Source organism: Gorilla gorilla, chromosome 4 (assembly GCF_029281585.2).
Source record: "Gorilla gorilla gorilla isolate KB3781 chromosome 4, NHGRI_mGorGor1-v2.1_pri, whole genome shotgun sequence".
Lineage (NCBI taxonomy): Eukaryota > Metazoa > Chordata > Mammalia > Primates > Hominidae > Gorilla > Gorilla gorilla.
The window spans coordinates 46114429-46133372 of NC_073228.2; the positions used below are offsets into that span (position 1 = coordinate 46114429).

At 46.7% G+C, this 18944-nt stretch overlaps 1 long non-coding RNA gene across 4 annotated transcripts in view; it reads left to right on the top strand.

The window, feature by feature from the left end:
* LOC134758429 (uncharacterized) overlaps positions 1-18944 on the top strand; it is a 93375-nt gene that overhangs the window by 13523 nt on the left and 60908 nt on the right. For 2 of the 4 annotated variants that reach the window (XR_010133602.1, XR_010133600.1), the window contains exon 4: positions 4917-5899. The exons of the other annotated variants lie outside the window; for them this stretch is intronic. This is a non-coding gene — a long non-coding RNA (uncharacterized lncRNA). Of the gene's footprint in view, positions 1-4916; positions 5900-18944 lie in introns of those variants that run through there. 4 annotated transcript variants of the gene reach the window in all.

An 18944-nucleotide genomic window follows, 5' to 3' on the forward strand; every position in this document is an offset into this window, starting at 1 on the left:
TAATTGCTGTTCCTTCCTGTAGCTGAAGCTTCAAGGGGAGCTTCTTTTCTTTTTTCTTTTTTTTTAAACACAAGTTTCCACTTTTATTAGTTTTATATAATGATGCACCAAGGTTCGTCTTGGGCCTCAGAATTTAGCTAACGTATGTGTTTTCTTTTCTTTCTTTTTTTTTTAATTTTATTATTATTATACTTTAAGTTTTAGGGTACATGTGCACAACGTGCAGGTTTGTTACACATGTATACATGTGCCATGTTGGTGTGCTGCACCCATTAACTCGTCATTTAGCATTAGGTATATCTCCTAATGCTATCCCTCCCCACTCCCCCTACCCCACAACAGTCCCCGGTGTGTGATGTTCCCCTTCCTGCGTCCGTGTGTTCTCATTGTTCAATTCCCACCTGTGAGTGAGAACATGCGGTGTTTGGTTTTTTGTCCTTGCGATAGTTTGCCGAGAATGATGGTTTCCAGCTTCTGGAATTACGGTGGAATTTACGGCAGACTGCCTAAGTTTACAAGGAGCAACAGATACTCCAGGCTACCTCCTCAGTGTGGCCTGATCCCTCCCCCTTTTATTCTCCTAGAGAGTGTCTCACATTATAGCTGATAACACTCACTAATGTCTCCATTTCTTTTTTCTTTTCTTTTCTTTTTTTGAAGACAGGTTTGTTTTGTTGCCTAGGCTGGAGTGCAATGGTGCAGTCATGGCTTATTGCAGCTGTAATCTCACAGGCTCAAATGATCCTCTAGCCTCAGTTTCCCAAGTACTTGGGACTGCAGGCATGAGCCACCAGGCCCAGCTAATTTATTTTTATTTTCATTTTTGTGGAGACAGGGTCCCTCTATGTTGTCCAGGTTGGTCTCCATCTCCTGGGATCAAGCAGTCCTCCTGCCTTGGCCTCCCAAAGTGTTAGGATTACAGGCTTGAGCCCCTGCACCCGGCCTTCAGTTCTTTTTCACCACATTTCGTTGTGTCCTTTTGCGATTGGGGTTTAGATAGCTAGAGGTGGAGTTCTTTACTTTCCTGACAGTTAGGGTTTATGCAGTCTTGGTATGCTCCCTTCTTTGATGGCTACATTCTGGAAGCTGGGGAAGACGCGTGTAAGCCTGAGCAGTATGTCTGGCACCGAAACATCAAGAGAGCCCTGATGCCACCTGAGGCCTTCACATGTTGACGAGATGGCTATGTATACACAAGGGCTCCTGCGGCGGGCGGAGTGGGGGATGCCATCACCAGATAGAACTTCATAAGACAAAACATCAAATTCCTTCCTTCCCCTCTCTTAGTAATGGTCCTCCCTATTTAATCCTGGGATGTGAGTTCTTTTGGTGATGGGGGTTTGCTGAATTGATAGGGAATGGTGCCAGTGGTTATGTCCGAGTGGCATTGAACCATAGAAACATTTCTGAATGTTTCTTCTATTTCTATCCCCTAATCTTTCCATGCCGCTAGGCATGTGAGGCCAACATGGCCTTCTAAGCTTCTACAGTCAGCCTGGCTGCCACTGTCCCTGCATGATTTTGGCGACTCTAAGGAAGTCCCAGAGACCAAGGAGAGTCCAGTCTTGTGGTCCTAGCCAGAAATGAAATTTCACCATTGACTTTGTCATCGTGCTGTGTGCTTCTCCAAACCACAAGGGTTCCTCCTGCTTCCGGGGGCCTCAGCTCTATCCTTGCAGCTCTCGTGAGCCTCAAGTTCTCATGCAGTTTTCAGATTAGGTGGTTCCAGGAACTCACACCTATCTCCTTTCTCCTGTGCCATTGTCAGAGATGACAGCAGATCATGTTCCACAGTGGGAATGGCCAGTTAACATATGCAACGCTTCCCTTTGAAAGCACCTTAAGTGGAGAATTCTAGAAAATAAACCAGGCTGGGCACGATGGCTCATGCCTATAATCCCAGCACTTTGGGAGGCCGAGGTGGGAGGCTCATGAGGTCAGGAGTTTGAGACCAGCCTGACCAACATGGTGAAACCCTGTCTCTACTAAGAATACAAAAATTAGCTGGGCATGGTGGCACACACCTGAAATCCCAGCTACTCAGGAGGCTGAGGCTGGAGAATTGCTAGAACCCGGGAGGCGAAAGTTGCAGTGAGCTGAGATCATACCACTGCACTCCAGTCTGGGTGACAGCAAGACTCCATCTCAAAAAAAAAAAAAAAAAAAAAGAGAAAAAAAAGAAAACTTGCCCACTTTCATCAATCTTGGAAGCTCAGACCTTAGTAAAATTTATTTATTTCAAAGAAGGTGCAATAAAATTGTTCAGTAAAATTTATTTATTTCAAAGAAGGTGCAATAAAATTGTTCAAGCCCACTTGGAAATCCATTGTAAGAGGTGCTGGCATTTTGAAAAATCATTTTGCTGATTGCGAGAGTAATACATGCTCATTGCAAATAATTAAGAAAATACAAAAAGGTACATAGAAATAAAATCTCCCAAGATGTTACCTCTCAGAAATAACCATTATTAGCATTTAATGTGCCACTCCTTTTTCTGTGCACAGCAATTTATAAAATTACATGGTACTTTATCTACAATTTTTCATCTTGCTTTTTTCACCTTAAACAACCAGAACATTCTTCCATGTCATCGTCTACTCTTCAAAAACACCGTTTTAATGACTACATAATATTTCATTGTCTGGTTGTACCAGGATTTATTTAGCCAGTTCTCTATTTGCAGGCGTCTAGGCGGTTTCTTATTTTTCATGATTATAAATGATGCTGCAGTGAATATTCTTGTCCAGGAAATCTTTATCTGGGTTTCTGATAATTTCCTTAGAAGAGATTCCAAGAAGGGAAATTGTGGAGTCTCAATTCTGCTGGGTGTTACCTGGCTCCTATGGATGCTCAGAAAGGCGGAGTGGCTCCTATTACCCTGAGTGGGTAGCATTTCCTGCCGCTAAGGCCTCCTAAAGGCCTAGACCACACAATTTTTATTCCTGTTGGGGAGAGATGGAAAAGGGGCCGCTGAGCCTCCCCAGTCAGATCCCGACTACTCACCTGAACCTGCTCCGTACAAAGCAGAGCATCCCCCTGCAGGACTCATTTCATAATTAACTTAGAGACTAAAGCATATTTAATTAACCATGGAAACCCTCCCAGCCATCTGCCTCTGTTTTTATTTTGAGGAAAATGGCAGATTTTTTTTTTTTTCCTTAACTCCCTCTTTTTGGGGATGGAGCTCATTTCCAGCATCTTGGTTCTTGTATAGAGCTGGGTCCTCTCCCCTGCTGATGGCCACTCCAGAGTGTCAGAGTCAGGGGTTAGCTTGAGGTGGGAGGCTGGGTGAGAGGTTGCACAAGGGCCTGGGCTTGGCCTCTAAGGCCAAGTCCCTGCCTGGGGTGAGCTCAGCCAGGCAAAGGTGGCACCCATGCACTACAGTGTGGACCTTCAAGGACCTAGCCTCAGACTCTTGGCTGCTGTCCTAAACTTACAGGGCTGCAGAGATGGGCAGAGCTCAGAGAAAGAAGCCAACACTCTCATTCCACAGGTGAGGAAACTGAGGCCCAGACAGGCTCCAGGTCAAGCCTGAGCACAGAGATTTTCAGGCCCCTTGTTCGCTTCTTTGTTGTAGCCTCAAAGGATTGGGAACGGCTTTGATTTCACTGCACTCCAAGGTCAGGGGATTTAAACGGAGTTCTGGGGGCTGTAACAGCCCACAATGTTGGAGCACTTTGAAATGTGCAAAACGCGTTCGCAGATCACATCTCGATGAATACTCAACCCAGGCTCCAGAGACTCCGGGGTCACGTGACATGCATATAGTCACACAGCTGGTGAGTGTTGAGGCTGCGATGGAAACGAGAAGTGCTTTGGTCTGAATTCCCAATGTAGCAGAATGGCTTTTGTTCTCACAGTATTCGTCAGAGGCCCTGGACTGGGAACTCATAGTGGAAAGGCCTGAAGGAACATTAGTCCAGTTATTTCTAGTGACATCACCTCCTCCAGGAACCTTTCCTGGGCTATTGCCCCAGGCTGAGTTGGGAGGGAGGGCTGGATCTCCGACCTTTTATCAACCCACACACACCGCAGCATTATACCCTAGGGCGCAATACTTCATGCTATACTCCAGGTTCTAGCAAAGGGTCTGGCTTATACTAGTTGATCAGTAAGTGGTATTGAATTGAATGAGATCAAATGTGGGCGCCGGTGTAATTGCTTCAGCGCCTCACTTTTCCTTCCCTCAGGAGGTCATCTGAGAGCTCTCTCGGGGTGGATGTCACATGTGCTTTGGGATGGTCCCCAAGGGCTGCCATATGGACCCATCTATGTGCCAGGCTGGCCATGTGCCCCGGATCCTGGAGCTGTCAGAAGGGCTGGAGATCTAGCTCACAGACCCCGGCCAGGTAGCATCACCTTTAATAGATGTGTGGCCAGGCCTGGCAGGGGACTGGGGACATCTGCCACCCCGTGCTTTTAGTAAATCATGCCCACCCTCTGAGACTCATTTGCTCCTCTATCAGATGAAGGCAATTTGATTGGACCCTTCCAGCCCTGATGATCCATGTCCTATGACTTTATTTATAATGTCCCCAGGCAGGGGCCAGGAGTGGCAGAGAACCAATCCTCCCTCCCAAATCAGTTTTGGGGGTTAGTCCAGGAAAGCTTTCTGGAAGAGGAGATCTTAGAAATAACTGGACTAATGTTCCATTGGACCTTTCCTCTGTGAGTTCCCACTTCAGGACCTCTGATAGGGACCAGGGCAAAAAGACGGAGAGTCAACTCCAGCCAGAAGTCAGAAAGCTGGAGCTGCTAACCAAGCTAAAATGTATCCTGCATAGAAAAGACAGTAAAGTACCAGGTTTCCTGGAGCCACTTTAATGTTCCTGCCAGGCTGAAAATCTCTCTCCTTTTAAGATATAAAAGATTTGCTCCCTGACACTCATCTTCAATCATTTTCTGTCTCTCTTCAGCCACTACAGCCTGCATTGAAGGCGAGGGAATCCACGGTGATGAATTAGGCATCTGTAGATATTTCTCCAGAGCTGCATCTGTTAAACCCAAAGCAGGTCTTGGCTCCACTGAAATCAAATTCAACATGAAAAGCCCTCAATATGGAGCCCTGGGGCACCCCCAGCCCAGAGCCACGCTGCAGCCTCCCCCTCATCCCCGCTCCGTGGCACATCGCACATCACCTGGGCCACCTATTCTGTAAATTACTGTAAAATTCTAGTAGAGAACTTATCTTTTTTCCTATCAAGAGAATGACCTACAGAATGAAAAAATAATTCAATGGAGGAAGATGAAAGTAAAATGCAGCTTCATTCAGGGAGCTTTTGGGAGAGAAAAATAGAAAATGCCTCTGTCATTTGCTTTTAAAAATCAAGAATGGGGAGCATGTAACTCTCTCCAGTAAATACAACTAGTAATAAAAATGCTCTTTAGTTGCATGCTGTGGCTGGTTCTTGGAGAGAGGCTGAAGGGGAAGGAGGAGGAAGGGGCTCAAGAAGTAGGGCAGGGGGAGAGAAGCAGCCAGAAACAGGTGACTAGAAAGAAGGAAAAAAAAATCAAAACTCCATAAAAGAGAGGGCATGAATGACAGTCGCATGCAAAGCAACACAAAAATACAGACAAAGAGAAGCATGCACACATCACAGCCCAGCCACTTGATAGGAAGAGAGACGGAGATGGGGAGGCTAGAGGAAGAGAAACAGACACAAAGAGGGACATGAGAGGGAGACAGGCGAAGACGGGCTCAGCAAACAATACAGCTATTTAAAAATAACCAACACCACAATCGAGGCTTGTTTTTGTTTTTAAAGAAGCAAACATTATCAGAATTATGTTTTCCCAGCATTACTTTTTAATGTGTTTGCATTCCTGTCCAACTTTGAGAAGCTCAGGCATTCTTAAAAATCCATTCTCCTCATTTGCCACCCAGAGAACTCCTCGTTAACAGTTCCCGGCAAGGAGATCTCACACCTCGTGCTGTAACCTTTTCAGATGATGCCGCTGAAAACCTTAAAGTACTGTTGTGTTTTCACAGCGCTGTTGTGTTTTCACGTGGCACACCTCTCTGTGCAGCTCTATGGGTGCCTTTTGCTCAACCCCATCCCGCCTTTGCAGAGACCACAGATTCAGAATCGAGGATGATCCAGCCAGGGCCAGAGCTGACCATTCCATGCTGCTTGGTGACAAGGTTTGCTGAGCAAATAAGTAATGAAAATAAGATGACAGCGGATGTGTAGAGTGAATGAAAAGAAGGAGTGCCAGGCCCTCCAGCCGCATCATACCCAGTAAAAGCTTCCCAAACCTGCCAAGCGCTCTCGCACCTCGCTGCCAGAAACTCCTCTTTCCTCCCCTGCCTCTGCTGTGGGAAATCCTTCCCACCCATCATTCATCAATCAATTCATTGTATTAAGCATCTCCTCTGGGAATTCTTTTCCAACCCTCCTCCTCCCTGGGGGTTAATCATTCCTTCATTTGGCTTCCTGTCTTGCTACCTCTGCCGTAGGTCTTAGCATATTTCATTAGAGCAAGATTTCTCAACCTTGCACTATTATTTTGGGCCAGATACTGCTTTGTTGGAGGGCAGGGAGGGGCTGTCCTATGCATTGTAGCTTTAGCAGCATCCCTTTCCTCTACCCACTGGATGCCAGCAGCCCCACTCTCCTGGTCATAACTACCAAAACAATCTCCAGCCGTTGCCAAATATCCCTCAAATCACACCCAAAGACACCAAGTGAGAGCAGTTGTTGGGGGTGTCAGCCTCAGAGACAGTGTGGCCTCTGGAGTCTCAGTGTTAGAACAGTGGATGGCATAGAGGAAGCACCTGGATTCTGTAGAAGAAGAATCCAGATGCTTGGACTCTGCCCATGGGAGGGTAGATAATGAACTGGCCAGTTGCACACGAGCCATGTTGATCATTGAAACAGGAGTGTTGGTGCATTAGGTCCAAAAGCAAATCCACCAGTCTATTGAATGATGTGTGGGAGACACAAGGAATAAGAAAGAAAGCATCTCTGTTTAAGGCTTTTGTGATCTAGTTCATCAGAAAAGGCCTGCAGCCACGGGACGCTGATGTAAGAATAACGGGCAGTTTGTAATGAGTTCTGAAGCAGTGCAGGTTCCTCTACATGGGTTTAGGTATTTAGAAAAGGGGAAGCCAGGGTGGGCTACTTTTCCTGTGGAGGGCCGCCTAGGGGGCTCCATGGAACTTGACCAGGGCCTTTAAAGATGGGATGGACTTGAGGTTGGGGGACTCAGCCTCACGTGTGATGGACTCACGTGTGGTGTGGCTTACAGCAGAAAGTGTTTACTCCAAGGGGCAGATCCAGCCAGGCCCATAAGTTGGGTCTTGATGCTAGGAGGCCAAGTCTCTTCAAATATGTCCTGAACAGTCTGCAGCAGGGTCGCCTGGGGTTGCTGGTCATAAATGCAGATTCCTGAACCCCCCAGGCTTAGTGACTTGCTATCCCTGGGGTGGGCCCAGGACCCTATTCTGTATTTTTCACATGCCCCGCCACGCAGCTGATTCTGATGCTCTGTGAAGTTTGCGACCCATTTCCTTGTGGTTGGTGGGGAGTGATTGAACAGTCCTGGTAATAAACTTGGCCTTCCATTGTGTGTAGCCTGTAGGGTTTACTTGGTCCAGCAGAGCAGTTAAGTACACAGGTTGTAGTGCCAGGCTGCCAGGGTGCAAATCTTGTCCTGTCATTTCTAGCTGTGCAACCTTGGGCCAGTCACTTGAAATCTCTGTGCCTCAAACTTTTCATCCATAATATGGGGTTAACAAGTCCCTACCTCACAAGATATTTGGGAAAATTAAATTAAGTCAAACATATAAATGCTTAGCATGGAGCCTGGCAGATAGTAAACACTCACTCATAAATATAAGTCATCACCATCATCATTATTTTAGCATTTGAGGCTTGCTAAGAGTTTGACAAAGCTGAAGTCTCCTTTATTAAAAATGTGGTCTGTCATCCATGGCCCTCCTCTGCTCCCCTCAGCTTGCCTCTAGTTCCTCCAAAACCTGAAGTTTAATTGCCTGAGCCCTTCTCCAGGAGGAAGATGGACCCTGAGGTGCTCTGAGTGGAGGAGCAGTGTTGGGACGAACAAGGGAGTGTCCCTGGCAGCGTCAGGCCCCTCCCAGTCTTTGACTCGGAGAGGAAACACTTCTTGCCTCCCCAGCCCTGGGATGGACATATTGGAGGCCCAGAACATCCTTTTGCCACTACCAGATGGCCGTGCCACTCCTCAGCAAGTCTCTCCCAGAGGGAGGCCTGAGCCAGGGCAGAAAAGAGGGAAGAGCAGAAAACAGCTCCGTCTGTGGCAGATGCCATACCCCAGTCTTCTGGTTTTTTGTTTTGTTTTTATATATTTATTTATTTTTTTGAGACAGGGACTCACTGTGTCTCCCAGGCTGGAGTGCAGTGGCACGAACTCGGCTCACTGCAACTTCTGCCTCCCAGGTTCAAGTGATTCTCTCACCTCAGCCTCTTGAGTAGCTGGGACTACAGACGTGCACCACCATGCCTGGCTAATTTTTGTGTTTTTAGTACAGATAGGGTTTCACCATGTTGTCCAGGCTGGTCTCAAACTCCTGACCTCAAGTGACCCACCCGCCTCGGCCTCCCAAAGTGCTGGGAGTACAGGCATGAGCCACCGCACCCGGCCCATATCCCAGCCTTCTAAGAGTATAATGTGGTGTTCAAAACCTGGCACACATGCCTTCCTTAGAGTCTTACAATGACCCCAGGAAGTGGGTGGGGAGGCCTTGCCCACCCATTTACAAAAATAACAGCTTTTTGGAGATAAAATTTACATACCATAAAATTCATCCTTTTGAAGTATACAATTCAATGGCTTATAGTATATTCACGGAGTTGTGCAGCCGTCTCCTCTAGCCAATTTTAGAACATTTCATCACCCCCTAAAAAGAACATTTTAATCACTCCCATTTCCCCCTCCTTCCAGCCCTTGACAACCACGAATGTCTTCTCTGTCTCTATGGATTTGCCCACTCTGGACATTTCATATACAAATGGATTCATGCAATATGTGGACATTTGTGTCTGGATTCCTTCACTCAGCACAGTGTTTTCAAGGTTCATACATGTCGTACCATGTGTCGGTATTTTTGTTCCTTTTCTTTTTAGTACTTTATTCCTTTTTATGGTTAAGTAATATTCTGTTGTATGGACATATGACATTTTGTTTATCCATGCATCTGTTGATGGACATTTGGGTTGTTTAAACTTTTTGGCTATTATGGATAATGCTGCTATGAACATTCACATACAAGTTTTTATATGGATGTACATTTTCATTTGTCTTGGGTATAAACCTAGGAGTGGAATTGCTGAGTCATAAGGTAACTCTATGTTTAAACTTTTGAGGAATCACCAGATTGATTTCCATGGTGGCTGCACCATTTATAATCTCAAAAAAAGGGCATAAGCATTCCTGTTTTTCCATGTTCTTGCCAATACTTATTACAGGTTGAGCACCCCTAATCCAAAAATCCCAAATCCCAAATGCTCTAAAATCTGAAACTTTTTGAGTGTTGACATGATGCCGTCAGTGGGAAACTCCCATGTGACCGCCTGCAGTCAAAACACCGTCAAAACCTTGTTTTATGCACAAGATTATTTAAAATACTGTGGAAAATCACCTTCAGACTATTTGTATTAGGTGTGTCTGAAACATAAATAAATTTCATGTTTAAACTTGGGTCCCATCCCCAAGATATCTCTTTATATATATGCAAATTTTCCAAAATCTGAAAATTTTTGGTCCCAACATTTCATGTAAGGGGTACTCAACCTGTATCTGTCCTTTTGATTACAGCCATCCTATTGGGTGTGAATTGGTATGTCATTGTAGGTTCACTCCTTATAGATGAGGAAATTAAGGCTCAAGAGGCAAAGCAACTTGGCCAAGTACGCTCAGATAGCCAGGGGCAAAGTCAGAATTCAAACCAGACACATCTCACTTCAACATCCATTTTCTTTTTTTCCTCTTACATCAGGCAGCCCTCCAGCTGAATGATTTTTGTCTGTGCCTGGCCCAGTCCCTGAGTCCAAAGTGGTTCTTAGGATTCACATCGGTTACAGGACCGGGCCATGGTCTGCCCACCTGAAGCTGACCACCTGGTCACTGTTCACTCTCCCAGCCAGTCTGCCGGCCAAAGTCCATTGAACGCCTACTGTGTGCCGAGCTCAGGAGCTGTAAGTAGATTAAGGAAGGCACAGAGCCCACTCTCAGAAATGGACTGATTGCTTTTAATGTGTCTCATCAAATGAAAGATGAAATTTTAGACTCTAGATTTACACGGTGCCAGAAAAGTGCAGAAAGCTGACCTGGGAGGAGAAGTGAAAAAGAAGAATGGCAAGGGACCCCCAGCTGGAGAGTTGAAGGGCGATGGCCTGAGCCAGTTTCAGAAAGATATGGTGCCAATGCTGAGGGCCATGGCCAGGAAGAAGAGGACCACGTTAGAGAGGTAGGTTGGAACTGCTTTCAGGGATGGGGTTTAGCAAGAAACTGAGGAGCAATTAAGAGGGAAAAATAAAGGAGTCAGAAGGAGGAGGGGAGAAAGAACAAGGGCTAATCTGTGTAATTATACAAATATACAGCTTCCATTTAGCAGGCCTCTCTGAGGGGCAGGATCTGTGCTGAGCGCTTTGCATACCCTGCAAGGTACATCGTTAATATTCTTATTTTATAGACAGGAAACTGAGGCTCAGAGATATTAAGTGCTTTCGCCAAGGAATACAGTTGGTAACATTCAATCAGACTTTAAATCCTATTCTCTTAACCACTCGAATGTCTACTGAGTGAGTAACCAAGGGATGCTTATGATGGAACGTGCCGTCAGGGGTGCTGGAAATAGGAACCAGGCTCAGCTTTCCCTCTGGAAGGCTGGTATTTTTGGAAATAGAAATGCTTTGGAGCTAATGGTTTTTCCTGTAATGGTTTCAGCCTGTTTGGGGTTTTCACGCTTCAGTTTACAGTCTGAGCCACTGGTGTGTACTCATTTATTCCTTTTTACAGGAAAAAAAAACCCCAATGAATTTTTAATCAAATTGAGCTTGACTATTTGACCAGTGAATCAGAAAGTCTTCCAAGTCTTAGGAAGGAGGTGGAAGTGAAGATGGAAAATGTATACCCATCTCTCTTCAAGAAGGTAGAGTGAGGGAGGCCCCTCCTGGGGGTTCTGGGACAAAAGGAGTGGAAATTAATCCCACAGGCTGTCTGCAGCAGGATCACCAAGCTCTCTAGGGCATTGCGTCTCTCAGGGGATAGCAGCTGGTCAAGATTCTGCTGGTACATCAAACATTCAGCTGCATGATGATGGTCTAGACCAGGGCAGCACATTTTTCTATAAAGAGCCAGATAATTGTAGGCTTTGCAGGACACCTATGGTCCCCATCACACATTCGTGTCTTCCTCCTTCCCCTTCCTCATTTCCTTCTCTTTCCTCTTCTTCCAGAACCATTTAAAAATGCAAAAAAAAAAAATTAAAAAAATTCTTAGCTGGAGGGCTATACAGAAAACAGACTATGGGTCAGATTTGTCTGATGGCCATAATTGGCCAACCCCTGGTCTAGATATCTTTTGGAAACTAACTTGGATGAATTGCTTAGCTTTCTGGAGCATTATATAATGTATCTATTGAACACCTACTGTACGCATAGCTTCATACCAGTTGCAATAGAAAGGACACAAAGATAAATGAATGAAGAAGCTTTGCTGTAGCTGCTGCGGGTGTAATGTAGGGGAAACAGCAGCAGACCTAGAGCCAGAAGACTTGGATACCAAGCCTACTTCAGTCCCTGAAGAGCCTGCAGAGCCACATCTGTAAATGGGGAAAATAATGCATCCTTTGCCTGATTAAATAAGCTCAGGAGTAAAGTCATTTTGAAAAGCACTACATAATAGGAGCTATATTTAGAGAGTTGAGGTTACACATGCCTATGAATAGTTGACTCACAATATAAAGACTGTATAAAGCTATGATGTCAGAGGTGTTAAGAGAGAAAAGAGATTGACACACTGTCATATAGGACTCCCTATGCCAGGTACTCTCACCTGTGTTAGCCTGTGAGTGATTTAGGCCGTGTACCCCTTAGAATTGGATTTGGCTGCTTCCTACAGGAAGCCCAAAGTAAAAATTGTCTAACCAAGACAAAAGTATAACTCTTAGCCTGGGCAATAAAGTGAGACCTTGTCACTATTTTTAAAAATTTTAAAAATAGCCAGGCATGGTAGTGCACACCTGTGGTCCCAGCTACTCAGTAGGCTGAGGCAGGAAGATGGCCTGAATCCAGGAGTTCAAGGCCACAGTGAGCTTATAATTGTGCCACTGCACTCCAGCCTGGGTGACAGAGTGAGACTCTGTCTCAAAAAAGAAAGAAAGCGAGAAAGAGGGAGAGGGAGAGAGAGAGGGAGGGAGGGGAGGGGGAGGGGAGGGGAGGGGAAGGAAAGGGATGCTCTCATTTGAAGTGGAGGTATGCAGTCCAGAAGGTGGAGAGCATCCCCACAGTGTCAGGAACCCAGGGTCCTTCTCCTTTGCTCCATTATCCTTGCATGTAACTCCCATTCAACAAAGACATCTCATAGGCCAAAATGGCTGCTTGACCTCCAGCCATTACACCTGCATTCCAGGCATGTGAAAGGAGGAAGGAACAAAGAAGAAAGGGCTAAAGGACATATGCTAGGAGCCTTTCACAAAAATGTACTGGAAGCTGGCTCCAAATACTGCTCCTTATATCTAATTTGCTATACTTAGCAACAAAAGAGACTGTGAAAACCAGTCTTTATTGTGGGTGGCCATGTGCCCAGGTAAAACTACAAGGTTCTGTTTTTAAAGAGGAGGATAATCAACCCTGGGATAAGCAACTAGCTATGGCTATCATAGGTAACAAGTTCATAGAAAGACAAAGTCAGGGAAGGCTTTATTAAGAGAGTGAGACAGCATGGCTTGAGGAAATGAGTTGGAGGTCTGGAGGGAGATAGTGGGCAAACTAGTCTAGTCTAGACTACTCTTGTAGAGGAGGTTTCAGGTTTTAATGCTGGAAAAGATACTAATTAAAATAATACTATAACCAGTTGGGTACCCTACCACCTTGGGTGATGCACCACCCCTTGATGACTTTGTGACTCCTCAGAAGCTCCTCCCCTCCTCCCCCTCCTCTTCCCCTTCCTTCAATATGTCACCCACACAGCCTTCTTCTGCCAGGGCTGCCACTTCCCAGGAGGTGGTCCTCAGGTCTTCCTGAGTGGGTCCCTCAATGCAGCTCAAGCCCATCCACCTTCCCCTGCATCTCCCAGTCCTTGGAGAGACTTGTATCTTTGCTGCACTAAACTCTACAAGTGAGGATTGTTTCCTGCTCAGTACTCTCTTTCTCTCAGCTGCAGACACAGGCTGCTGCAGTTCTCTTGACTTGAGACTCTTTGGGAGGTGACTGTTTGGGCCCTAGTTTCTGTGTTCTCCCAGCTCTGCGGGTTGCAGGTCAGGTTCTTCCCTATATCTCTCATTCCAGCTCCATGACGGCATCCGGCCAGTGGAACACCCACAGTTAGCTTGGGGAGATGGAGATGGGGAGGCCCTGGGTCATCCCAGGCCTCACTACTAGCTGAGAAGTCTAAAAATCCCCACCTCCCTCTAATCACCTCGATGAACCTCTAGCCTTCTCTTTGGCGTGGGCTAAGGTGTAATGGGGCAGGGGATGCAGAACCAGTGAGGGACCATTCTCAGCAAGTCCCAACTGGATGGTCTGGCATCTCCCTTCACAGTGTGTGGGCAATTCACACCTGAAGTTCTCAGCCTTGGGACCTCAGAGGATATTCTAAAACAACAGGGCAAGCCCCTGGTGAATGTCCTCTTAAATATATTCCATTTATTGACTTCTAACTATGTGTCAGGCACAACTAACCCACTACCAATGAAGTCTTTACAGGTAAAGAGACTGATGATGGTGGAAAGGCAGGTGAGGACTGGACGATTCCAGAAAGAAGTCATGAGAAATGAGGCCAGGAAAGAGAGGTGGAGGCAGATGGCAGAGGCTTTAGTGCGGGACTGAGAAGCTCTGACCTTCTCCTGTAAGTGCAGGGAACCATCGAAGGATTCTAAGCATATGTGACATGGTCTCAGTTGTGGTTTTGGAAACTTTATCTCCAAGTAGAGTGTGGGAAGGATTGGAAAGAGAGGGCCAGATGTCTTTCCATTAGAGCGTGAGTCCTGGGAAGCAGTGGAGGGGGACTGGGTATGGGGAAAAGAATGAGGAGGAAGAGGAAGGAAGATATAGGGGAAGAGAGGAAGGAGAGGGGACAAGAGAAGGAAAGGGGAAGAAGAAGGGGGAGGAAGAAAGCGAGGAGATTTGATTCCTCTCTTCCTCTCTTTCCTCTCCTCTCCTCTCCTCTTTTTTTCTTTTCTTTTTTTTTTTTTGAGACAGAGTTTCACTCTATAGCCCAGGCTGGAAAGCAATGGTGTGATCTCAGCTCACTGCAACCTCTGCCTCCTGGGTTCAAGCAATTCTCCTGCCTCAGCCTCCTGAGTAGCTGAGACTACAGGCATGCACTACCATACCCAGCTTTTTTTTTTTTATTTTTTTTTTATTTTTCATAGAGACAGGGTTTCACCATTTTGGCCAGGCTGGTCTTGAAATCCTGACCTCAGGTGATCCGCCCACCTTGGCCTCCCAAAGTGCTAAGATTACAGGCATAAGCCACTGCGCCCAGCCTGGTCCCTCTATTTCATTTGCTCAACAGAAACATACAATTTGTGAGCACCCACCACATGTGAGAGGGGCTTGGACAAACAAGGTGGACCATCATGGTCCTTGTGAGAGCTCATAATGTGGAAGGGAAGAGGGAAGAGGATGCCAATTGATGTGTACAGGGTCCTCTGGAGCTGACAAATGGCCTTGACAAATACTATCTCCCTCCATCCCCGCACCTGTTCTGTAAAATAAGCAGGACAGACATGCTTATGCTCATTTCATAAATGAGAGAACTCAGCACTGGTTAACTTACTCAGGGTTCTACAGCTGGGAGAAGGCGGAGCTGGGATTCAAATCCAGTGCTGTTTCTGCTACATCAAGTACACACAGGAAAGGTACTCAGAGCTCAAGGGGAAGGTAGAATTTGGCAGAGTGATTAAGGGCTGGATTCCGGAGTCCGACTGTCTGGCTCCAAAGCCTGTCTCCATCTCGCTGTGTGTGAACCGTAGATGAGTTTCTTAACTCTCTATGCTTTAGCCCCTTCACCTATAACATGTGAAGAATGGTGCCCACCTCCTCGGGTTGCATGAGGCTCACATGAGCTATAGTTCAGGCCTGGCCCAAAGTAAGCACTCTGAAAGGGATTCTGCCATTACCATTACATTTTGAGGTGGGTGGGTACAGGGAGGTGGTCCAGGCAGAAGCAATGAGCCATCTCAAGGGGAAGTGCAGGGACCCAGGCCATTGTCAGGACCTCCTTTCTGGGCCCAGACCCCCTAGATGCCCTGGACCTAGTCTTTTGCTTCCTCTCCTGTATCCTTGCCCATCGTCCTCTTCCTCTCCCTTTCTTTGTTCCATCCATTTTCCCTTTCTTCCCTGCTGATCCTTGCTCAGTTCTGTTGAGCCCTGGAGGCTGAAGACTGTGCTAACACTTCCCCACCACCCCCATGTGACTATGGGCCAAGAACCAGCCTTCCAAATTGCTTTGACATCCACCGAGGAGCATGTTCCAGGAATATCAGCTGTTCAGCAGGTCTGCTAAAGGGCATGGTCAGAGCACCTGGCTTTTCCTGTGGGGAGAGGCTTCTGCAGGCAAACGCCTCTCCCTCCTCACTGCCCCTTATCCTGCTTCCCAGTCTTCATGGTCTCTTTTTTATTAAAGGAGAGGGAGAGAGAGGCTGAGAGAGAGGGAGGGAAATATTAGAAATATTGTCACAACCTGCTCCCCGGCTTCACAGAAGGTAATCAGGAAAGAGACGAGAAGAGAACTGGGCTCTGTGGTTATCACAGCTATTAGTGGGAGATTATTTGTTCATCAGCCTGTAAAAAGTTCCCAGCTTTGGCAAAGGTAATTACCAGCCTAGGTGGCTGGGCCAGGTCGGGACATGGGGGGAGGTGAAGCTGTCATTTCCAATTCACCAGCCTCCATTTGCTGTTTGGTCAAGAGGTTCAAATGAAAAGGTTAATTAAGAATCAGAGGATTTGCTCATCAGGTTAAGTCATGTATACACAGCACAAAGGGCATGTCTATACATGATAACTGCTTTTAAAGAAACCAATTCAATTCAGCATGCATTTGTTGACACACTCACCTCCCCCCACCCCCCAACACACTTACAACCTCTCGGGGTTAGGTGTGTGCTAGCCTCTTTGTTTGTTACAGGGGATATGATAGCCGGTGAGGTATGGGTGCTTGCTTGGGATATATGGCTCCCTCTGCAATGGAGATCAGCCCACAAATGTGGGGGCTCCAGTCAAACTAGCTACTTGCCTACTGTGTGTCCCTTGGGCAAATAACTCTCTATCTTGGAGGAGGTTAGAGTAGATCTGCAATTCCTAGTCATAATAATCTGCGGATTGGGGAAAAGGAGATGCAATAGAACCATTTTGGACAACTTTTAAAAATATACTCCCTACAGGAATTCTGATAGTTGCCCTTCTCCCAATTTCATCCAAGTCTCTTGGTACATGTAGTGGATGCTGTAGAATGTCAACCTGGTCCCTCCTTCAGGATTGAGGTCCTCACTTCTCCAGTTGCAGCTAGGAGTATTGATAGATGATGTCTCTCAGCTAGGTCCCTCTCTAGGAATTGCCTCAGCCAAGGAGAGCCAAGGTCACTTCCTTGGGGCAGCCTGCATCAAACTGTGGATGTGGGGGTGTAAATACCCATTCCTTTTGCTTCAGGACAGGACAACTTAGAAGGCCATCCTAGCTCCAGAACTCCCTGTAGGCTTGGCTGGGACCCTTCATCCCAGCTCAGCTTCTCTCTCTGCCTAATCCCATTTCCTTCCCTCTCCTCCACACCCCCTTCCCTCTCCTCCCCACTCCCCACCCCAAGTTGTTGATGCCAAAAGCAACCTCAATAAATTTCCTGCATGAAAATATCCATTTCAGAGTCTGTTTCCCAGGAAACCCAACCCAAGGCAGCACACACAAAAAATTGAGACTCACCAGATCCAATGATCGGCAGGAGCCGTTCATCCATTCAGCAAACGAGTGTTTGGCACCTATGTTAACTCTAGCCCTAGAAGACGTCCTGGGTGATGAAAGATTCCAAGTGGGCCTCAAAGAGTGGGCAGAGTGTGGAAGGAGGAGGAGAGGCAATGAATTTAGTGGAATCATTGTGTGTTTTGGAGTGCACACATGGAGTGACCAACTAGATGTCTGAAATTATCCTGGAGTGCCGAATTACTAATTCCAGCTCTGGAGTGACCCTATCTGACCTTTAGTGGGTGCAGGATTATTGCCTGTGGAAAATTCTGTCTTGCTTCTGCCATGTGTTATGTCCCAATGGCAACCTGTCCTCACACCCTACCTTTAAAGAGGTGATCTGTCTCCATCTCACAGCCAACATCAACAAGGGAAAGCTCCTACCTCCATGGTATTATTTGCAGCCTTTGTTCTGAACCTATCAATCACTTCACCCTCTTTGAATCTTCTCTGAATTGTCCCTGAGGCCTCAGCTGCCAGCCTCTTGCCCTACCCCCTGACCAGGGCCTTGCAGGCTCTCCTTGACCCTGATGACTGATGTTTCCCTCCCAACCCTCAGCCTTTGACTCCCCACTCATTTATAATCCAGACACATTCTTCATCACATCTGTCTTCTGCCATGCCAGGGGTCTCCCCAGCCCAGCCTGTCCCAGGCTTTACCTCAGCACTGCCCCAGATGGTCAGGTGCTCTGCTGGCCTATAAGCCCTGTGACCTCAGACTGACTGTGTAGTGTTTAGAGGGGGATCTGGAGCTCTAAAAGGAGTTGGGGATTGTGACTATGACTGGGGCACATGACTGAGATGGTCCTCTTATTCTAATAACAGCAGGAAATGCTGTTAGGTCACCTCCTTTCCAGGGTTCTGCATCTTTACTCCCACCTGGCATAGTTTGGCTTCTGGCTTCCAGTCCAGTATCCCCAGGAAACAGGCAGACTTGAGCAGAGCTGAATCCTCAGTGAGGCACTGGAGACTTTGTCTTAAAGGAAATCAGGAAGGAGAGACACAAAATAGAAAACAGCCTGGGAAGAAGGGGTTCTGTCCATGGTTCTGAAAAAACAATCCCAGGAATACTGTGATTACTTGCTGACCTTCCACCTGAGGCTCAGCGCTCAGCTGTACATTGTGAGGAGCCCAAAGGACATGGGATCCCAGTTCCTGCCATAAAAGGTCCTTTAGGCAAGTTGGACACAATAAAACACCTACATGAGAACACACAGGAATAATTCTGAGCAGTCCAAATAATGATGGGTCTCAGAAAACTGCACATAGGAGAGTTCTGGCTGCCTTGATAAAGGGGACCTTGAGGCAAACCCCATTTTAGGCTCTAGGCCCTTTGAAGAAAAAACCACTTTGTAATGAAATGCTCTTTCTTTAGTCACCATACCATTCCCTGCAGTATTTAAAACCTAAAGGTCTTGGATATAAAACTAGTTTATCTAAATGCAGCAGTGCAGCAGTTTAAATTTAGGTGCTAATGCTATGTTTGAAATGTAAGCATACCATTGGCTTTTAGTTATGTCTTTAAAAAAGGATTGGTGAGTCATTTTTGTCTGGGTGCCCCAGCTCCAGGCCATATGGCCACGGTCTCTCAACCCTTGCTTGTCATAGTCACACAGTGCTGACCCTATAAGCAAGAGTCTCCAGAGCCTCACTTTCCAGGGCAGCCTGAGGCCCTGGGACATGTACACAGCAGCGTGTCTGCCACACCCACTGCTGATGGGAGTGCGCTCCCTCCCCAGGCGCTGCTCTGCCCTCAGCATTGTGAGGATCTTAGTATGCAGAGAC